General features: G+C 44.7%; 1 long non-coding RNA gene across 1 annotated transcript; it reads left to right on the plus strand.

Moving 5' to 3' along the window:
* Positions 1 to 762: 762 nt before the first annotated feature.
* LOC127007576 (uncharacterized) lies at positions 763 to 21,261 on the plus strand. The gene is made up of 4 exons (XR_007760293.1): positions 763 to 1,250; positions 10,803 to 11,073; positions 19,965 to 20,236; positions 20,577 to 21,261. It is a non-coding gene; the product is annotated as an uncharacterized LOC127007576 (long non-coding RNA).
* Positions 21,262 to 23,725: the final 2,464 nt, after the last annotated feature.

The following is a 23,725-nucleotide window of genomic DNA, read 5'->3' on the forward strand; positions in this document are numbered from 1 at the left end:
CTCCTATTGCTTTTATTGTCTTCTTGGCTCTGTTATAACTTGTTTTTAGTTAATGATATCTTCCCCTCTAATCTCTTAACATGACCTCTAGCAGTCTAAGCATTTCATCATAGAACTTGCCCAGAGCTTTCAAAGGCTGCCCATCATTTCCATGGTGGTCATGTTAACTCTAATCATCATTTTTTCTTAATGCTTCACTGTATGACCCAGTACTTGTAAGAATAAGATGATTTATGACTAATATTTACTCCAGTATGCAATCATAGCTCTGTGAATAGAAAATTACAGCTGTTACTGTTATTCACCATTGCTTTGTGATGGTTACTAAGTTCAACCGTCTACCCAACAAGCATATAATTGTGGAGTAAGCTGACAACTGTTTATGAAACATGCATCCAGGTAGCTCTGTGTTGTGTAGGGATGGCAGAAAACAAGCAAGCATGGCTGTATGTGACACACGGGAGAATAGTTAGGCTATATGAAGTGCAAAACATGTCTGCTTCATGGTACATGTGTAAATTCAGAGAATAACCGAGGACGGTGTTGATATGTTTGAATGTTAAAAGGACACCAATAAATAGCAGAGACAGTACCTCAGTCTACTTTTAGGTGAAAAAAAATATCAGGGGGTGGTCATGTCCCCTGCACCCCCCCATCCCCCCGTGGTGCATGTATCTGCTAACCTGTCGAAGCCCAGCTGTGCAGTATAAGTATTACATACACAGCAAAACTTAAATAACAAAGCCATTGTAGGAGAAAAAAACGGGCACTCCCAATTTCTGCTCCCCCTTCGTTCATAAAAAATGATGCAAAGGTGAGTGAACTCAGGTGTCCAGTGAGTGATTGTGATCATTTTCGTCGTTTAATGAAGCCCATATATCGACTGTGTCATCCTCTTTCGGGAAACATAAATTTGGAATAAATGTTGGTACTTGGTAACTGAGGAACAGGCCTCTGTGTGTTAGGCGGCCACGCCCCGCCGACACGAACCAGCACTTCCTCGGCCCACACCTCACACAGACAGAAAAGACTATCCGGTATTAAATCCCAAAACTAACAGCAATAATAAACCCTTGTATTTATCTGCATAATAACAGGGATTTGATATTCCTGATAGTTTTTTGTTTGTTTGTTTGAGAAGCGGGGAACCACGCACAGTGCTGCCCCCTACCAACGCACCTGTCAGTGTTACTCGACGAGACAGGTGAGTCGACGGCACTCCAGGGACTTCTTCATGACTCCTTCCTACGGTGAGTTATCGAGCTTAGCATTCCACTTGCAGGCCGCCGAAATACTCAGTTCCTAGTGTAGTTTACGGTGGGAATCGAGATGACTGGAACGAATGGGAAATGGCCGTGAACTCGTCTGTTGTTGTTGAGTTTGAAATTGATTGATTGATAGTTTATTGTTGCAAGTAAACAACAAAGGAGAAGGGAGGAGCATGCCATCCCAACCCCCAGGCAGTACAGAGTGTGATTATACAACTAAGGATACATGTGGAAGTAGGACACTAAAGACACAATGGTAGGGGACAAGTGCTAAAAAAAAGAAAATTGAATCGTGCTTCGGCTTCGTTCTTGGTCAGGTCAACAAACGGCTGGTCATCAAGTGTCTTCAGATTATATCCTCGAGTTTTGTGACTGTTGATCTTGCACACTCCCTTATCGTCATGGACCCCCCTTACCTCCTCCATGCATATACCCCCCCTTCCCCGGCCCCTTCACTCCTGTCCACTCCTCTTCCTACACCCTCTCCTCTAGCTTTCTCACTCCCTTATACCCCTCCTCCCACTCTCTCACTCACTCCCGCCTTTTCACTGTCCTTCATTTCTTCCTCCTTCATTCTCTACATCCTTCCTCCCTTCTGTCCTCTTCCCTATCACCCTCTCCCGCTCAACCACTCCCCTCCACTTCGCATTATTTCATCACCCGATCTTCCCTGGGTTTTTCATTCCCTCTACCCACCTTTCCCCACGCTTTCCCTCCTCCCCCTTCTTTTTCTTTTCACTTGTCTCAACCCCTTGTCCTTTTCCCTTTAATAACTATAACGGTCCCTCGGCTTTTCCACCAGGTCCATATCCTGTTATTTCCTTTCTTGAAAAATGTGTTCATGACTCTAATCATGTTTATTTCTATAAATTCAGCCTTTTTTTGTCATTCACCTACGGCCTGATCATATAATGGACTTGTTATGCCAATACCTTCCTGAAGAACTCTTCCGAGCTTGGAAGACCAATCGTGGATACTGCATGGACTCCTGCCGGGTGACAGGCAAAGATGGCGTCCACTGAGCTATGAAGCGGTGTTTGTGCCGGGGGAGCGGGAGGAGGGCACGTGTGATTGGTGGAGGGGCGGGGAGGGTAAGTGTGTATACTATATAATAAGGAGGGGGTGGGGGGGGGGAGGTGGAGTCTAGTGGGTGCTGTGCACACCTAGCAGCCAGTGGCGTCTTGGCGATGCCTGGTGCACTCGATAATTTTTTGTAGTAATTTCTTGCTGCCGACAAATCTCCCGGTGTAAGGGAAGGTCAGGCACAATCAACGACGCCGCAAAGCCTACGTGACTTCTCTAGGGTTCCGTCAAGGCTACAAAGTCGCCTTTTACTTATTCCTCCCGTTTGCTGCGGGAGTCGCGTCTTACATATATATTCGCGATAATTATTTTTATTTTTCCTTTCGAGAGAAAAAATCCCGTAGTCTTAAAAAGATTGGTTAAAAACATCGTTTTTCAGGTTGCTGGTATGATGATTTAAGTTCTTATCCACAAACATGCGAGTTTATGTTGACAGGCGGCCACATGAAAGGTCTCATGAGTGTGACGAAATCATGTGGTGTGTGTGTGTGTGTGTGTATACATTATATATATATATATATATATATATATATATATATATATATATATATATATATATATATATATATATATATATATATATATATATATATATATTCTCCGATATATTTCTTAAAGTTTTGTTACCTGTCCCATTCATGATAATAATACAATTTGACAGGAAGTAAACAGGCATTTAAATTGATTGCTTTCTTCCTATACTCCCCCAAATTTTTCGAGAAACATAATCACCGCCATTACATCATCATCTCTTGAGACCTTGTATTTAATTCTTTATGGACTTACTTCTCGTGCCACATGTACTATAGGATGTGTTAATTGCGCTGGCGGGGTGCCGGCGGTCCAGGAGCGGCATGGAGACACGAGGATGGCGTGGGGGGGACAGCGAGGGAATGAGATGACAGTGTTGGGGACCTGTAGCGGTGCCCAGTGCCAGGTTTGTCCAGGGGTGTCTCGGCGACTGTCTGCCTCCGATACACGGAAAGGTCCAGAGGGAGAGGACTGTAGCGCTGACGGAGGGGCATCGGTCTCACCACGGCCACGGGCGCTGGGGACGGCGGGAAGTATATACTGACTGACTTTTGTATGTCCCTCAAAGCCTGTGAACTAGGGTCTCCTCAGCAGTAATGATGCCACGCTTATGAGGGTGTATGCTTCATGGACGACATGTGAGTATGAGGGTCATTATAATGGCTTACCTCGGCGGGGACTGACGGGTGCCTCAGTCACCTGCAGGGCGGCAGCTATGAGCCACGGACGACCCTCGGGAGGCTTGGTGATGCTGGCTGCCTCAGAGCCGTGGACAAATGGATGCTGCAAGTTGCAAACCTGCGGGGAGTCACCGGCGACCGCACAGCCCACACAGGGAGGCCGCACCAGGAGGCTGGGGGGTATCCAGGCAGGGCAGGGATGATGATAGGAGGGGGACGGGACGTGCGGCGGTCCTGCAGGAGGAAACAAACGCGAGTGTGTGTGTGTGTGTGAGGGCGCTCGCGCGTGCGTGCGTGTGTGTGCATCTATATATGAGGGGAGAGAGAGAGAGAGAGAGAGAGAGAGAGAGAGAGAGATTCACATTTATTTAAATACTTAACTATTTTGTCGTATATGTAGTATTCATTTTCGTGTCCTAACTTAATGGGCAAGGGTTTTAGCTGGAGGGGATTAAGACTTCTCGCCCACACTCCTGCTAATGATTTTTTTTTTTTTTTTTTTTTTTATCTGAGCCTGAGAGCCAGACTCCTCACCTCCCGGCAAACAAGTTACCTGCATTGCCTCCGTTCCTCTGTTCGCCAGAGCGGTCACTATTCCGCATAATTGTTTACAATGTGAAAAAAATCTTTGGCAGCCTTAGACATTTTTACCTGTACCAAGGCTCTGGACCATTTGATTTTATGCGGGGCGAAGAAAACAAGTCAAAGTTATGTCATGGAAAGGAAAAATTATACACGAAAGATATTTGTTCTAGAGTTGACTTGTGAAAGAGATGAAAGAATGAAAATACTGGTTAACTCTAATGAGGAAGTTGGACAGCACAGGGATGAGCTAGCGTAACATGTGTGCAACAAACCCTTAGGAACGGTGGTGTGCAACTCGCAAGTCTAGAAGAAGATTTAGCCTGAAAATAACAATAAATCATAAGAAGGGAAGCAACACTGCGGTGGACTTAAGAGATAATGTAAGGTTTATGAGAGGAAGGGAGTTGACGAGGCAAAATGACTTGACTAAGCTGTGTGCTGCTACTGCTATTCATGCACACCGCCACGAGTAACCCCCCATGTGTGTGTGTGTGTGTCTGTCTGTCTCTGTTTGTCTGTCTGTCTGTCTGTTTGTCTGTGTGTCTGTCTGTCTGTGTGTGTGTGTGTGTGTGTGTGTGTGCTACATTTGCTAAATTATACTTAAGAGGACTTACCACGCGATGCCCCAAACTCTTGAGAACCAAACAGTTCGCGCCTCGCGGTGTTACTCCGTGTCAGCGGGTCCCCACGGCACCGTGTGTGTTTTGCAGGCGGCGGGGATTTCGGTGGGTCCTGAAGAGGGAAGGAGTGAAGGAAAACCTTACATCCTCCAGCTTGATTAGGAAGGTGCTTTTCCTGTGGGGTCCATGAATAAGAATAACGAGGGCATGGAAAACTTTGAATGCTGTGAAGAACCCTCCAGACGGCAGGACTGAGGTGTCCCGTGACGGCCATCACAGGTGGCAGCTCTGTCAAGTAGCATCCATGTTCCCGGTGCACCCGCCAGTGACGGTCCAAGTTACTCTTGTGGCTGCTGCCGTACGTGCACGTGTTACACTTGAACTTCTTCTCGCCCGTGTGCACCGAGAAGTGTCTGTCACGAAGGTCTTTCCGCTGAAACACTCTGTCACACAGGTCACACACGTAGCCGTTCCTGTGCACAGTTCTGTTATGGTTCTTGAGGTCCCACTTGCTGTGGAAGTAAACATCGCAGCACTTCACCTCAGTTTTGGTCTTGGTGTGCATCGTGGCTAGGTGGCGGGACAGGTTGTTCCTTCGGTCTGTCCTGTAGGGGCAATGTGGGCACAAAAGTAACACCTTGGCAGGCGGGGCTTTGTGCCCTGCGTCGAGCCCTTTCTTCATGGCTGAAGGTTACGTGTGTGCAGCAAGCGTGCAGAGCACTGGTGGTGCAGGCGAGGGGGTTGGGGGCGGGATGACGCGTGTTGGTGTGTGGCACTTGGCTGCAGTCCGGGGCGACTGAATGACAAGGCCAAAAGGCAGGTCAGTGCGGCGGCTGAAAGGCAGTCATAAAGGTTTGTCGTATTTTTTATATATATATATATATATATATATATATATATATATATATATATATATATATATATATATATATGTATATATATATATATATATATATATATATATATATATATATATATATATATATATATATATATATATATATATATATATATATATATGCATGTATGTATGTATGTATGTATGTATGTATGTATATATATATATATATATATATATATATATATATATATATATATATATATATATATATATATATATATATGTATGTATGTATGTATGTATATATATATATATATATATATATATATATATATATATATATATATATATATATATATATCACACACACACACACACACACACACACACACACACACACACACACACACACACACAAGTATGTATACATACATACTTGTCCCAAGTCCGAGTAAATTGTATTAAATTTTGATGTCCTGAAGTTTACATGTTAGACTGAACTTGGATTTGCTCTGTGTATGAGTTTTAGGTTTAGATCACTTTCCGTCATTACCTTCCCTGTTTCCCACATATTGAGGTGGATGAATGGCCAGCAGCTGGTGATGACTCTTTTCGTTGGTGAGTGGCTTGATATGTTTTGGATATCCTTTGCTTTCATGAATTACAATAGCTTTCAAAAGTTTAGCTGTTACAGCGTGCAATTCGTTCACAGGTGATTTAAAGTTTGTTACGCCATCATCGCGACGAAGCAATTCATTTGGTCATGGATTGATTCTCCACGCCAGGTTCCACTTTCTTTGAGGAGTCCCGTTTTCTTCATTTACAAATAACAGGAGAACTAATTATATTGGTGCCTGAGACGATCCTTCGCTGCTATCGTTGATATGTTCAGGAATATCTGCCTCGTTTTTCCTGCAAACAGGTTTTATTTTACTTGTTAGTTTGCTTGAGCCTGGCGTCTTGTCAAGCCATTTATATCTAAAAAGAGCGACTATTGCACGCCAGGCGGCCCAACGCGTGGAGCTTTGCGTGGGTGAACAGTCTGCCCTCTGAGCATATACACACACACACACACACACACACACACACACACACTAAAAACAAACAATCGTAAAACCTAAACTAGACATTTTTAGATACCATACAAAGTTCTTTAACCGCCCCCTTCCCACGAAAAAAAAAAAAAATGTTCATCTTAGCTCAATATATTATGGTGTGGCTGTTCATCCTCCCGTTTGAGTTGTCGGTTAATGGGTGCCTGGGGAAACCTGAGGAAGATAGACTGTGGCAAACCAGATGTCACTTTGACGCTGTGTACCGGAGTAATTGTTTATCACCATACGCTCAAGGGCTAAACGCCGACGAAATTTGCATCTACAGCGAATGCCCTCATCTTTACCTTATATACTGCTGGCAAAACCGTGCCATTCTGCTTTTGAGTTGTGTACCACAAAATTATACCCGCGCCTCGCCGGCTATAGCCAAGCCAGGTGGGGTATCCAGGTCTGCGGCGAGGCAAGTTGCATCCCATTGTCACGGAGACGCTTATCCACGAGCCTCCCTCATCTAATTACTGAAGAAAACAACGTAGCGGCTTTCCTCCTCCTCGAGCATTCTTCCAGCAACAAAAGACTCTGAGAAAGGGAGCAGCAAGTGTGGCGGAATGAAACTTTGGAAGAGGCAGAGGAGAAATGCCGAGGAAGTGGAGCAGGAATCCGAAAAAAAGTCATGGCCATGATAAACAAAAACAAAAGGGTTGGCGTGGGCCTCTCGATGGCCGTCCCTTCCGTGCCTCCCGCCCGAGGGATAAACAACGGCCGCAACGAAAAACCTAAGTGACAATAAGCAACATCGAGGGGAAAACGGCACCTCGTCCTGAATCAAGGAACGGCGGAAATAATGGAAAATTGGGGCGAAAAACAGAGTCTGGGCCCGTCATAGAGAGCGGCGGAAGGCTCCCCTGATCCCTGGGCTCTGGGCGGCTCGGCCGGTAATCCCTCTCCTTCTCTGTGATTTTCTCGCTCGGGATAACGCGGCTCCGGCCTCCCAAATGGATAATGGACATGAATATGGATTGTTGGGAGGGATACGGCCCGGCAGAGGAGTCAGCTGTGAAAATGTCGCTGCAGGGAGAGGCCGTCAGCGCGCCGTCCTGCAGCGCTGAGCCGCCCGGCGCTGAAGGGCTTGCCGGAGCTTCCACCGTCCACATTTTTGAGAGTTCCCGGTGTCGGTGCGCCAGTTTTCCTCGATAGATTACTGACTCGTCCAGTGGAGCGGCTCAGGGAAGGACATTCTCTCTCTCTCTCTCTCTCTCTCTCTCTCTCTCTCTCTCTCTCTCTCACACACACACACACACACACACAGATACGCGCACGTACGCACGTACACACGCACGCACGCACGCACATATTTTTACCGTAAAATTATCATGAGTTATGTTCCTGTTCTAGCCTGGTCAAATTCCGGAACATCAATACTGTATTCACATATACGTAAATGGAATAAGCTACTCCCCTTTATAAGAAATCAAAACAAACTGCACATCCGCTCATGCTTGTTTGTCTGTCTGTTTTTTAAAACCTTCGAAAGACGAAAAAGTTCAGTCTGTGCTCACCGACTGTTTGGCTCTGGGCAGCGCATCTCACCCTCTCCGTCCCTTCTCTCACCTTTGCCTTTGCAAGTGAGGTCCTTTCTCCGTTTAGGTTTTGTGGTTCCTGAGCTTTACATTTCCTGGTCTTGATTATTCAGGCAGATAGTGAGGCATCGTGATGTCGTGTGTGTGCCGTGATGCTGGTATGCATATGTTCATCTGGCCCGAATAAACTGGAGATTTGTGTGTATTCCGCCGCCCACCCGCTGCCCCGCTGACAACCTTTGCTGCTTACTGCTCACCTGAAGCACAGAGACAGTTCATTTGCCTCGCTGAATTCAATATGGGCATGACCCAAAGCCTTATATATAAGTACAGAGAGAGAGAGAGAGAGAGAGAGAGAGAGAGAGAGAGAGAGAGAGAGAGAGAGAGAGAGAGAGATGCTATAACATTTAAGATTTTGACTGCTTCACCTTTTACACGAAGAGAAATACTGTTGTAGGATGATGAGTCTGTCACAAGCGGTGCCCTCAGTAGTACTCGTGTAGCTAAGCCACCATAATCATCATCATCAGCAGCAACATTATCATTCTCCTTTATACACATATACAAAATAAATAAATAAATAAATAAAAAGGTCTGAGAGGTCTCCAGCGGTGTTCAGTATATCGGTCAGGCTCTCGTGTGTTGCGAAATACGTTCCACTTATCGCATGCTGGTAGCCGAAAGGGGTTTTACCGTACTTGTTCTGTTGAAATGTTGTACTGAGGGATTTTTGCCTGAGACTTCGTTTTCCTTAGCCAGCAAACACACGCATAACACACCAAGCACAAAGAAGCGATGGATGGTGACCTTGGGCGTACAGCAGAATTATCAACTAACCAGAGACGGGATGGTGATAAACGGAAGGGAAACGACGCACCGGAGATTAGCGGCTGTTGTTCATTGTCTAGCCAAGATTCCTCGACTCCGCTTTACCCCACTCCCCTCTCCCTACCCCCTACCCCTCCCTCCACCACCCCCCCGCCACCTGGAGCCCTAATGAGGCGCCGTACCGTGATTTGCTTGATTACTCTCGCAGGAATATTTTGTGGGCGCTTAAGTGGTCTGTTATTAGTATACCGCCGCTGTGATTGATGGATTGATTTGAATGGTCCTCTCTCTCTCTCTCTCTCTCTCTCTCTCTCTCTCTCTCTCTCTCTCTCTCTCTCTCTCTCTCTCTCTCTCTCTCTCTCTCTCTCTCTCTCTCTCTCTCTCTCTCTCAGCAACAAACAACTCTTCCACAATAATAAACTGTCTCTGAGCAAAAGTGTAGATACTCCAAGATTCAATATGCGCCAAATTCTGCTTCCTCCTCCTCCTCTCCATCTTCCTCCTCCTCTTCCTCCTACTCTTCCTGTGATGTTGTCATGGCAACCGACAAATAAGCTGGATGGATCTGCGAATCGTGCTTACCGCTTTTTTTTATGATAATTGTGTTTGACTATTTATTTCTAGACAATAATTGACGAGCGATGGGCATTCATCATAGTGGTGGTGATGGTGGAGGTGGTGGTGGTGGTGGAGGTAATGATGGCGGTTGAGTGGTGATAATATTGCTGCAGATAAACGGTACACAGCATCAGATTCTGTCTTCATGCATGTTTTCAGTCGTGTGTGTGTGTGTGTGTGTGTTTCGGGTAGGCTGAAAACGGTCTTTATTCCTGACTGATGTATTTGGAAACAATATTGCAAAGTTCATTCACTTGTAATAATCTTTAAAAGTTATTTCATTAATCGTTGATATAGAAAAAATCTTGAACACTTTTGGTATGGAAAGGTTCACTAAACCTAAATATTAAAGAAGGTAAAGATTCGTATTAGGTCCGTGCCAGTATCTCATAATCTACTTTATGAAACATCAGTATCTCTTCATATATCTTTTCTACAAACCTTCAACAGTCATGGAAACGCTTTGAAAATCCAATTCAAGGACTTTTTTTTTACTCTTGAAAATAGGGGATAATGTTTACGAAAGCGCGTCGCCTCCTCTGCTGGCCGCGGCGACGCTGCAGCCGCCGCAGCCGCAAAATAGCTCGCAGAGGGCTTAGGGTCGGGGAGCATAATTAAACTACTCCAACCGAACTTTACAACCTACTAACGGCCCTCGACCCCCCCTTCTAACCAGGGGGGGGGCTACGCCCCTCCCTGGACTCCCCCCTCATGTATATGTGACTTATTTCAGCGAGGAGGTATTTCTCGCAACACCCGCTGCAGCGTCGCCGCGGCCAGCAGAGGAGGCGACGCGCTTTCGTAAACATTATCACCTATTTTCAAGAGTAAAAAAAAAGTCCTTGAATTGGATTTTCAAAGCGTTTCCATGACTGTTGAAGGTTTGTAGAAAAGATATATGAAGAGATACTGAGGTTTCATAAGGTAGGTAATGAGATACTGGCACGGAAAAAAAACGAATCTTAACCTTAAAGAATTCCAGTAAATACACTTCATAAATGATGTTGGGCAATGCAGTTTTATATGAAATATGGTAATTAAAACCATTTGTTACCAAACATTTCCATTGAGCAGTGAAAATAACTCCTCCCTGTCTTTTACATTATCCGCCAGGTGGCACTTGTCAGGCGGCGAGCTGGAGCACTAAGGCGACGAAGCACTCCGGCGGGGGTAACTTCACCACCTCACCCGCACCTTCATCTCCTACGCGGCTCCTCACAAAAGTATCACGGTGTTCCGTTAGTGCCGTGGCCTCGCCTTGAGCAGCTGGGCGGGCACGTGGTGGGCAGTGTGGTCACAGTGGTGGTCAAGGGAGTAAGGAAGGAAGGAGTGACAACAGCAGGCAGCAGCGTCATGGCGTCTCGGGGCGGATCGAGGTTCTCAGGTATGTACTGTGGTGTTGTGTGTGGTGTGACTGGTGTCATTCCCTAGCTCTGGTGTGGTCAGGGATGGTATGTCATTTTTATGTGAGTCAAATATTGTTGAGTCATGGGCTGTGACTTGAGCTTCACTAAGCGGCCTGTAGTGGACATTGAAGGTAAAAGCTCCCCGTCTTGAGAAGTGATAAGATATGGCGGCTTATAAGTAGTTCCCCTGTCTGTCTTGATACGTGATGCGATGAAGCACGTTAATTAGGGCAGTTGGACCATGTATATCATGTTTGTTGTATTGGTGCCTCAGCGTGGCAGTGTCGAGATTCAGACTGTGGTGGTGTGTGGCAGCTCAAGGCGCACTGCCAACCAGGCGGCGCGGGTGACGTCATTCAGGAAGGTATGGATGAGACCCAACCTGCTTCGTTTGGGATAAACGGTGCGGGTTCGAACACACACACACATACACTCTCTCTCTCTCTCTCTCTCTCTCTCTCTCTCTCTCTCTCTCTCTCTCTCGAACTACGCATGCTGAAAGTAATACGTAAATAGATGACTGATAAACTACTCACTTAATCTAATCTTCAGAGCTTCGAAGCCTAGTTAATGGTCGCTCATATGTGTGTGTGTGTGTGTGTGTGTGTGTGTACACCTTACCAGGGTTAAATGGACCGCTGGTGAGAGGTAAACGTTAACTGTTCTCCGTCACTAACATCTGGTTTTCGTCAGTATCATTATTAGTGATGTCTAACAGCATGTATCCAGCGAGCGATTGATATATAATTGGGATTTTCATAATATCACTACTATTATGTTACCATTAATACTACTATTATAACTACTACTACTACTACTACTACTACTACTACTACTACTACTACTACTACACTACTTAATTCTCCGTCTAAGAGAGAGAGAGAGAGAGAGAGAGAGAGAGAGAGAGAGAGAGAGAGAGAGAGAGAGAATTATTAAAAAAAGCACACACACACACACACACACACACACACACACACACATATACCACTAAACAAGGATGGTGGAAGCCTATGAGGTGGTGATGGGGTGAGACGCTGTACGTAATAGCTAGGAGGGGGGAGGAAGGGAGGGGAGCGAGAGGAGGGGGAGGAGGAGGAGGAGGCGGGGAAGGGGGAGTAGCGAGTTCCATTATCGTCCAAATCAAAACTTTGGTGTGTCTCTGGTAAGGCTGACTCGCGGGTGTCTCTGGGTGGGATTTTCATACATATTGCGTGTCAGCGGAGCCATCGTGTTGACCCCGAGCCGTGCATCACAAGTTTATTGGACGAACTGAAGGAAGGGATGGCAGGGGGGAAGGAACGATGGAGGGAGGCGGGAGAGATAAGGGAGGGAGGATGAAGGAAGAGAGAAACGGGGTGTATATAGAAAAGGAAAAAAGAGAATGAGCATGGTTGGATGAAAGATGAAAGAATAGAAGATGGAGGAAACGAGAAAGGAGGATAGAGGGAAGTGATAGAGCCAATGAAAGATGAAGGAAGAGAGAGAAACTGTGTATGGGGAATGAAATTAGAGCATGTGGGATTAAAGAAAGGATGAACAGAAATGAAAGGAGGAGGAGGAGGGATATGCGAAGGGTGACTAAGACAAAATGAAAAGAAAGTAGGAAATGATGAAATGAAAGGAAGATGATGAGGAAATGACCTCTAAAACAACGTTATAAAGAGAGGGTAAGAAAATGAGGGGTAGGAGGATGTAAATAGTAATGTAAAGAAGGGTGTAAGTAAAACAAGGACGAAGGGTGGAAGGTAAAAATAAGAGATAATAAGGAGGTGAAGGAAAATAGGGATGACGGAGTAGAATAGGGGAGAGAGAGAGAGCCAATAGAGAATGAAAGACGAGAGAAAAAAATGTAATATAGGAGAGAGAGAGAGAGAGAGAGAGAGAGAGAGAGAGAGAATAAATGGAGAGAAAACGTAGGAGGAATGATTAATGGAGAAAAAACTAAGCAGGATATCTCAGAAAAAATATAAAAAGATGAAATGAGGAAAAAGAACAAAGAAAAAAAGCAGAAAACAAGAAAAAAAATCGGAGAGACGAGGAATTGAAGAAAAATAGAGGAATGATTAGGAGTTAATCTCAAGACAGAAGGAAGAGAGGGGCGGAGGAGGAGGGCTGTTGATGGGAAGGAATGAGTTTGGAAGAAGGAGGAAGAGGAGGAGGAGGGGGGGGGAAGGAGGCAAGAAGGTAGAGGGAGGCGAGCGATGAAGGTGAAAGAAGTAAGGGAAAGAACTGGAGGGGAAATTAAAGGATGAGGTACAGGAGGAAAGAAAATGGAGAGAAAGAAAAGGTTATTAAGTGAGGCAGAAATGGTAGTGGGTAGAATGAGGAGGGAAAACCGACGAAAAAGTAAGAAAATAAAAAAAATATGATAAAGAGTAAAAGTGAAAATAATTAGAAGTAAGTATTAGAGAAGTAACACCAATCAACAGGAAGAGTAATTAGAAAGGCAAAGGAAAAACAAAAAGAACCGAAAGTCTACAAGAAAGGAAGAGAATCGAAATGAAAAAAGAGAAAGAGGGAAAAGAGAAAGGGAGTAAATATGTGAATGCAAAAGAGAAGGAAGATAATTGTTTTTAAAGAATACCAATAAATAAAGGAGGGAGGGAAGGAGGAAGAAAGAAAAAAACAAGAAGGTAATTAATGAAAGAAGGAAGGAAGAAGAGATAAAACGAAGGAAGGAATCACAGAAAAAAACAAGAGAAACAAAGAAACAAAGGTAGAGAAACAGACGGACAGAAAAAATAGACATAAGGGATCCGAACAACAAAGAAAAAAAAGATGAAATGAAAAGGAGGAAGGAATGGAGGAGAACTGAGAAAGGAGGAAAGACGTAACTTCTAGGGAGGGGGGGCAGAGATCGGTGCACAGAGCAAATGGAGAGGAAAGAGGGAAAGAGATAGTCCAGGAAGAGGAAAGGAGGAGGATCTTGAGAGTTAGAGGACGTGAATAGGAAAAGAAAGCAAGGGAGGAAAGGAGGGAGGGAGAGAGGAGAAAACGAAAGGAAAGAGGGAGGAAAGAGGGAAAGAGATAGTCCAGGAAGAGGCAAGGAGGAGGATCTTGAGAGTTAGAGGACGTGAATAGGAAAAGAAAGCAAGGGAGGAAAGGAGGGAGGGAGAGAGGAGAAAACGAAAGGAAAGAGGGAGGAAAGAGGGAAAGAGATAGGCCAGGAAGAGGAAAGGAGGAGAATCTTGAGAGTTAAAGGAGGATGTGAAGAGGAAAAGAAAGCAAGGAAGGAAGGGAGGGAGGGAGAGAGGAGAAAACGAAAGGAAAGAGGGAGGAGAGAGGGAAGGGTTTTCGGATTTAGGAGTAATTAGGAGGTAGTAGATGTCCTCTTATGCTTCCTCTTCTTGCTCCTCCTCTTCTTCCTCTTTGTCCTCCTCCTCCTCTTCCTCTTGAACGTTTTTTGTTCCAACTAGATTTTTACATTTTTTCTTCCTCATCCGCTTCTATTTTTCTTCTTCTGCTTCTTGTTCTTCTTTTTCTTCTTTTCTTATTATTTTCTTGCTATTGTGCTTCGTACCTTTTTTTTTTTTCTTTTTCATCATCATCACCACTACCACCACCACCACCACCCTTACCCCACCACCACCACCACCACATCATCCCCCACACACCAAAAACAACAGCAACTACATCCATTTTTCCTCCTCCTCCTCCTCCTCCTCCTCCTCCTCCTCCTCCTCCTCCAGCTCGTGCATATTACCTGTGGGCGGGCGGGAGTTCTCACCTGCGTGATTAATAATGTCTGTAAATTATTGTTCTTTTCCTCCTCATAACGCTGCCTCACCTGGGCCATCACTCACCTGCCTCTCATTAGCGCTGTTATTAGTATTGTTATCTATTTTTTATTTTAATTTTTTGGGGTTTATTTTTTTTCAATTTTTTTTCGTCTTTTTGTTCATTTTCTTTCGTTATTATCTAGTGAGGCGTTCTATTTTTTGTTGTACTCCTCCTTCTCCTTTCTCCCTCTCGTCGTCTTCATTCTTCTCCTCCTCCGTCTCCTCTTTCCTTTTCCAGTTCCCCTTACTTGTGTTTCTTTAGTGCATTCTCTCTCTCTCTCTCTCTCTCTCACACACCGACCATTCCTGCCACGCCCTTCTCTCCTCTTCTTCATCCTTCACTTCCCCTTCACTCCCTTTGACCTTCTTCTTCTTCCCTCTCCACGCACCTTTTCTCTCCTCACCCCTGCCCCCTCCCTCATTTTATTTCTCACTTTTTTTTTTTGGTGTTCCTTCCCCTCTTTTTTCTCTCTATCCATGTTATGTTCTTCCTCTCAGTTCCTCTCTTCTCATGATTTGTTTTCTTCACACCTGCTTCTTTACTTACCCCCCCCCCCTGCCCCCTTTTATCTTTCCCTCCTCCCTCTCTATCTCCGGCGTTTCTTCTCTTCATTCTCCTTCCTCCTCCTTGTCCTCTACCTAATGTTTTCCCTTCCCTCCCCCACACACCCTTTTTCATTCCCTTTCCTCTCTTCATCCTGTTCTCTCACCTTCCTCTATCTTATATATTTTCTCCTCTCCCAAACCTCCCCTCATCTCTCTCACTTTTTCCTTCACATCATCTCACGTTATCCTGTCTCCTCCTCCTTCACTCCCTTCCTCATTTCTTCTCTTTTTCCTCTCCTCACACTTTCCCTTCTCCCTCCCTTCCTTCACTCATTACTAACTCAATCCTGTCCCCTCACCTTCCCCTTTCATCCTCCCCCCTCCTATTCTCTTCACTATTTTCTTCCTCATCTCATCCCGTTTCTCTCTCAACGCCTTCCTCTTCTTCCCTTTCCCCGATTCTTCTTCAACCATCACTTCCCCTTCTCTTAATTTCACTCTTTTTATCCCCCCCTTCCAACCCTCCTCTCCCCTCTCTTTCCTTCTATCGTACTTTATCTCCCCTTTCTCTCTCTCCTCCCCTCACCCATCATCCCCCTACTATGCTCCTTCTCTTGTCTCCCAACACTCTTTCCTCAATCCCCATTCCTTTCTGCTCCCCTCCCTTCCTCTTCTCTTATCTATCAATCCCTCCTCCCCTTCCCTATCTTTCTCCCCCTTCCTCCCCCTCCTACCTCCCCCACCCTCCCCCCTCCTATCTTCCCCATCCTCCCCCCTCCTATCTTCCCCATTCTTCCTCCACTATGTTCATTCTCTTTTCTCTCAACTCTCCTCAATCCCCCTTCCCCCCTACTCCCCTTCCTTCCCCTCTCTCTCACTTTTCATTCCTTTCCTCCCCACCTTTCTCTTTCCTTCTCCCCCTCCCTCCCTCTCACCTCTCCCACTATGTTCCTTCTCCCATCTCTCTTTCCTCAATCCCCCTTCCTCTCTGCTCCCCTACCTTCCCTTCTCTCACCTCTCTTCCCCTCTTCTCTCTTTCCCCCTTCCTCCTCTTCCCCTCTCCCCCTCCCCAGCAGCCTGAGGGAGCCATTTCTATTCCTGGGAGCCGCGGGGTCAAACACAATAAATTCCTCTTATTAGAAGGATTTCAGAGCTCTTGACGGGCGGAGGAACGTGAGCAGACTGGGTGAGGAAGGGGCGGCGCTCTCTCTCTCTCTCTCTCTCTCTCTCTCTCTCTCTCTCTCTCTCTCTCTCTCTCTCTCTCTCTCTCTCTCTGTAACTATGCTCAGCCACTCCTTAATTTCCACTTTCTTTCTTTCATTCCGGTTCTTCGATGAATTTTCTTGTCTTTTTTTTTCTTTTTTTACTTTTCTCCTTTGATTTGTGTTCGTGTTTCTCACTTCGTACTTGATTTCTTCCATTTTTCTCTTTTTCCTTTTCTTTTCCTTTTTTTTTTTTTTGGTTTTCTTTTGTTTTCTCGAGTTGTGTTTCGCGTTATTTTTCCTTCCATTCATTCATTCATTCATCTCTTTGTTATGGTTATTTCTCTCTCTCTCTCTCTCTCTCTCTCTCTCTCTCTCTCTCTCTCTCTCTCTCTCTCTCTCTCTCTCTCGTCGAAAAAGAGCGGAGGTAACTAAGAGAGAGAGAGAGAGAGAGAGAGAGAGAGAGAGAGAGAGAGAGAGAGAGAGAGAGAGAGAGCAAAAAAAAAAAAAAGCCCTCTTTTTTTTTTTTACTAACTTCGTATTGACCTCCTTCACGTTCACTTTTCTTTCTGCTAAGCTGGCTATTTTCTCTTTTTTTTCTCCTCCTTGCTGCTTCACTTTCTCCTCCTCCTCCTCCTCCTCCTCCTCCTCTTTCTGGTCTTCTTCCTCTTGCTGTTGCTCTTCCTTTTTCTAATTCTCCTTTCACTCACCTCTCCTCCTCCTCCGCCTGTGCCTCCTCCTCTTCCTCTTCCTTCGTAAACCTCCTCCTCCTCTTCCTCCTCCTCTTCCTTCGTCCTTCTCCTCTTTCTCCTCCTCCTCCTCTTCCTTCGTCCTTTTCCTCTTCCTCCTCCTCCTCTCTTTTCCCCCATCTTATATCTCTCCTCCCTTCCTTTCTACCTCTTGCATCCCTTATTCTGCCCACCTTTGAACACCTGACGTACGTACCAAGGTGTGTTCAGTACCATAAGCCAATCTTTCTCTTTTTTCTTCTTCCTTCCTTAAGATATTGTAAGGTGAAAAGTTTTTATTTTCACGTTATTTTAGTCTCACTGGGGATACAATAATGTTAAGTGGCTCTTTTCATTGTTTCCTTCTTGGTATATTGTTAGGTAAGACTCCTTTCTTTTTTTTAAGTGTTTCTACCTTCCCGTAAAGTCAGGTAAAAAAGTTTCCTTGAAGTTCGATAAGACTTCCTCCCTTACTTTTTTATTAGTATTTCTACCTTAACGTGTAGGCGGGTAAAACAGTTTCCTTGAAGCTATGTAAGATTGCCTCCTTTACTTGTTTTTACTGTTTTTACCTTTACGTATTGTTAGGTAAAACAGTTTCCAGATTATCGTACTCAGAACATTGTATCTATCAGTTTCAGACCCAAAATTGTCGGATCCTCACAAATAACGACATTTAATTAGAGTTATTGTTGAAACCATTAATTTACTTTTTATTTTTTTTACTGTTTTTCCCTTTACGTATAGTCAGGTAAAACAGTTTCCAGATCATCGTACTCAGAACATTGCATTTATCAGTTTCAGACCCAAAATTGTCGGATCCTCACAAATAACGATATTCAGTTAAAGTTATTGTTGAAACTTTTAATTATTGATGATTTTTGGCATTAATTTGGGTGGAAAACGGAAAATATGATGTGCTGAGTACGATGATTATCTGGTAACGTTGGTCCGGAGCGAGCCTCGTGAGTGTCAGGGAAAGTCAGGCGGAGGAGTTCGTGAGCTTGTGAGATCAGACACAAGAAGAGACCATTTGTGCTTCCCGCCCCTGTTCTTGACCTCATCCTCTGACACAAGACAACCCAGCAAACCCTTTTTTTTTATAATTATTGACTAAGAGGTTTGGACTTATTGTTCATTGATTGACGTCACATTTTTTTGTCATGTCACCTTCCAGCCCCCAAACTTTACTTATCTTCCTACTTCCTCTTCGCCACTTGACTTATCATTTTCCCTTTTATTAGTCCTTTTCTCTCCACACCGGTTCATATTCATTAATTTTTTAGCATCTCTTCCCCTTCCTGGCAGTTCATATTTATCTGTTTATCTATCCATTTCTTTTATTGAGCTATTCTTTACCTACTGCCATATGTCTAGCACATTCATGGGTACCTGCGATTGGATAATGGCTTCAACACAACACTAATGCCGCAACTCGGATGTTTCTTAGCCTCTGAACATCAGCTGAAACCACCTCGTCCTTTTAATTTAAGCAGTCAGCCCCGTCTCTCAATTAGTCGTGTGAGGGTCGTCTTTGGGCGGGGCGAGGGGGGGGGGGACGGGACGGGACAAGACAGGGCGTGAGAAGGGGTTACTAGGGAGGGGGAGGGAGAGGTGTAGTCTGCAGGGGAGTAGAGGGACAGGGGGAGGAAGGAAGAGGCGAGAATGGGGAGAAGAGTAAGGTAGTGGGGGAGATGAAGGAGGAAGTGGGGATGGAGGGGAGATGGAAGAGTTAATGGGGAAGAGGGGAGAGTTACTAGGGAGAGGTAAGAAGTGGGGAGGGGAAGGAGATGGAGTAGTATAGTGGGGAAGAAGGGCCAGTGAGGGAGAGGACAAGGGAGAAGGAGGAAAGAGAGGAGTGACTAGGGAGGTGAAGGAGGAGGTGGGGATGGAGGAGTTAATGGGGAAGAGGGGAGAGTGACTAGGGAGAGGTAGAGGAAGTGGGGAGGGAGAGGAGATGGAGTATTGTAGTGGGGAAGAGGGGCCAGGGAGGGAGAGGACAAGGGAGAAGGAGGAAAGAGAGGAAGAGGGAAGGAGAGAGGAGCCTTGAGGGTGCTTGAGTGGCCGATCGTTTTTCTCTCTTGGTGGGTTAGTGAGGGTGTTCCAAGACCTCAAAGTCATGTCGGAGTCTTTTTGGAGTCCGTAATTGCTCTCAGGCCACGAGCGCGGGGTGGACGGCGCGTAGGGAAGATAATGGACAAAGGAGGCAATGGAGGAAGTGATGATTAACGAGGCTGAGCATATCAACGACTTGATTAAGGGGAGATAAAACGAGCGTACAGGCATCGGGTGACAAGTTATGAGATTTGATTAGAGAAAATTCTGCTTTGAACACACACGCACACACACACACACGCACACACATACTCTCTTTTTCTCTCCCTATCTATCAATCAATCCCTACCTCTCTCCACCACAAAAGCGATCATACGAGAATCTGGAGGCAAATAATGAGTTCTAACTGGACGAAATTCTACCTTGAACACACACACGCACGCACACGTCCTCTCTCTCTCTCTCTCTCTATCCATCTCTCTCTCCCCTTCTCCCTCTCTGCTGCGTTACGTTTCCTCCCTCTCCTCCTCCATTAATATCTCCTCCTCACCCTCCTCAGGTGCGGCGGCCAGGTGGGCGCCGCGGTAATGATCAAAACATTGTGATAAACGGTGCCTCCGCCTGTCAAAGAAAACGGATCACGTGTTTTCCGCCGCACTCACTCCCTCCCCAATGCCCTCGCGCGGCCACAGCGAAAACCGTAACAGCAGGACTCCTCGGGAAGACGGTGACGATAATGACGATAGTGATGATAATGATAACCTCTCTTTTGGCCTCCCCGGGACATGACGTTTATGGCTTCCTACAGGAGGCTGGCGTCCTCAACCTCCTGTAAGTTTTATTGACCTTTTGTTGTTGTTTTTTTATCATGTTTTTTTTTATATTATTTACCGGGTTTGTATTGTTTTATGTTATAGTTTATTTTGTATTAGATTCTGCGCCATATGACTCCGCAGTTGTGGCGCCTGAGCTGTTTTCCTTAATAATCATCATCTCTTTTGGCCTCTCGTTCTGTTTTCTTATATTGGAGCAGCGTCTAGAGGGCCTTTTTGTTCCTCTTTTTTTATTTATTTTTGTATTTTTTGCCATTGAACTTGATTCCCTTGTTGCATGTAAAAAAAAATAATAATACAAGTTACGATAAAACTAATACTAACATTTTTTTTTTCAGAGTAAAGAAAACAGTTCAAAGAAAAGAAAAAGAAACGATAATGAAAAAAAGCCCGCTACTAAACACGGCAATAAGAACAGGGAAAAGCGTAACAACGATAGTACCAGTGATGACGGTGCCGATACTGACGATGGATATAAGGGTGATAATAATAATAATAATAATAATAATAATAATAATAATAATAATAATAATAATAATAATAATAATAGAAAAGACGAAACAACTAATATCTTAAAACCATAGGCGTAAGAATAACAATAAATTAAAAAAAAGTCGTGAAGAAACAGGTGAAATTTAAGAAAAGGTGAGAGATATATAGTTTTCCACCTTTTTTTCAGTTTCCGTGCATTTAATATTACGAAAACAGATAATAACTTCAAAACACATGAGTAAAAATATCAAAAACACAAAAACTCCTAAGAAAACAGGTGAAATGGAAGGAAAGGTGAGATATATATTGGCTAGCTCCCCCTCCCCTACCCTTTTTTCATGTTTCCGTATAAGGGTGTTTCAATTTAGGATTACGTGAGCTCATTTCCTGATGGTGTTTACGAGACGTTTTCTCACTCCACACTCGGCGCCCGGACGTGCCTCGGAGGGCCCCCGCGCGATGGACGGGACGAAAAAAGGAGGAAATCGTTGTGATGAAATAAAGACTTTTGTGAGGCCGCGGGATAAGAGAGAGGAGCGGGATGATCATGGGAGAGAGAGAGAGAGAGAGAGAGAGAGAGAGAGAGAGAGAGAGAGAGAGAGTTCTAGGTGAGTGAGAGTAGATGAAAAAAGACAATAATAATGAGTAAAACACACACACACACACACACACACACACACACACACACACACACACACACACACACACACACACACACACACACACACACGCACACACACACCGCCCTGCCCCCTGTCCCTGTCTGTCTGTCGCTGTCTTTTTGTATCTTTCCTTTCCAGTGTCTTTTTGTTTGTTTGTCAGTGTGAATTTTGGTTTACTTGGTATGTTTGCTTCTTTCTTTAAATGTGTGTTTAAAGAAAAAGCAAACAAACACACTTATTTACTAACACAAACCACAATTCACACACATAAATAGAGACAAACACACGAACACTGAAAGAGACAGAAAGAAACACACAGGGAGAGAGACAGAACGACAGACACATGGAGACAGGGGCCGGGGCGGGGCGGGGCGGGACGGTCTCCGCTCCAAGGTAAACAGAGGCTCAGGGCAGGTGCAATTAATGACGTGTTTACCCTCACCTTTCTCCTCCAATTATTGCTTCCCTCGCCGCCCCTCACTCACCCTCATTTTTGACGGCCGGGAAACAAAAAAAACGTGAGTGACGCCGCTGCCGCGTCCTTCCTGCCGCGGGGACACTGAAGGAAGGAAAGGAGGAGCAGGAGGGGGAAGAGGAGTAGGAGGAGGCGGAGGGTTGCCAAAACTGTACACAGTACTCTGGATGGGGTCTAACCAGCGAATTATAGTTTTAATATTACTTTTTCCAATTTATTATTAAAGACTCGTCCGATGAAGCAAACCAATTTGTTTGCGGTTTTAACAACCTCTGAACAATGTTGACCGGGGTTTAAATCGCTTGATATAGTGATTCCAAGATCCTTTTCTTTACTTACTGCAGAAAGTTGTTGACCATTCATTGCGTACTTGACGCGATTGTTATTGTTTCCGATGTGTAACACTTTACATTTGTCAACGTTATATTTCATTTGCCATTGATTGGCCCAACGTGTAAGTTGATCTAGATCTGATTGTAATGCTTCTTCTTTTTTTAAGAGAGAGGCTATTTTTAATTTCGTTATTCTACCATTTGGGTTTCTTCTTAATAGTTGAACGTCTGTTACGCTAGGGTACGCATATGCTTATGGCATTGTTCAATATTGTGGTGAAGGCCTCCCACGATTTATCAGTGTCTGTTTCCGTCGAAATTACAGTCCAGTCAGAATTATTTAAAATTGATCGGAGTCTTACGAAATTCGCTCTCTTATAATCAGGCACCTTTTCTTTACTTGCAATTACTTTGCTTTCTTTCATCTTGATGCTGAATGTGATTATTCGGTGATCGCTAGAACTTAAAACTGGACCAACATTTACTTCGCTAACTAAATCAGCTGTCGTTGAGAAGATAAGATCAAGTATATTATTTTCCCGAGTTGGTTCTTGAAGGTGTTGATGTAAATCACTTCCTAATAAATTTGTGTACAGGTCGAGCCCTGTTTGAGAGTTCAACGGTTCGCCCCATCTTTTCACTGGCAAGTTAAGTCCCCCACAATTACTGCCTCGCAACTGCTTCTTGTTTCTAATATTAATTCACTTAATACGTGGTCGATATCAAAGTCTGCTGCCCTGGCGGTCTTTAGATTAGTCCAACTACTATTACGCGAGACTTATTTTCAATTTCAATGAAGACCGTGGGGAAGAGGAGGAGGAGGAAGAGGAAGTGGCGTTTGAAGTAGAATGTTAAGAGAAAAGAAATTGATCATGATTATTATTATTATCATCATCATCATCATCATCATCATCATCATCATCATCATCATCATCATTATTATTATTATTATTATTATTATTATTATTATTATTATTATTATTGTTATTCATTTGTATAATCATAATAAAAATAACCGAGGAACATGAGGAGGAGCAGGAGCAGAAAAGGCGTTAGAACACACACACACGCACACACACACACACACACACACACACACACACACACACACACACACACACACACACACACACACACACCCTAACACTTGGATAGGATAATTCTTAAATCGTCTCGAAATTCCCCGGATCAGCGGAGCCGCGCCCCACATCACTCGGCACTCCGTTAATAGAATGGGCACGGCAGCCAGGGATCCTCGGGGGGTGGGGGGGTGGGGGGGTGCAGGAAGGGAGGAAGGAAGAAAGAAAGGAAGGAAGGAAGGAAGGAAGGAAGGGAGGAAGGAAGGAAGGAAGGGAGGGAGGGAGGGAGGGATGGAAGGTAAGAAGATTGGAAGCAGACAGGAAGGAAGGAAGGAAGGAAGGAGGGAAGAGAGGGAGAAGTAAACGAAGGGAAGGAGAAAGGGAGGAAGGAAGAAAGGAAGGAAGGAAGAATGGAGGTAAGGAGGAAGGGAGAGAGGAAAAAGGGAG

Source organism: Eriocheir sinensis, chromosome 35 (assembly GCF_024679095.1).
Source record: "Eriocheir sinensis breed Jianghai 21 chromosome 35, ASM2467909v1, whole genome shotgun sequence".
Taxonomy (NCBI): Eukaryota; Metazoa; Arthropoda; class Malacostraca; order Decapoda; family Varunidae; genus Eriocheir; species Eriocheir sinensis.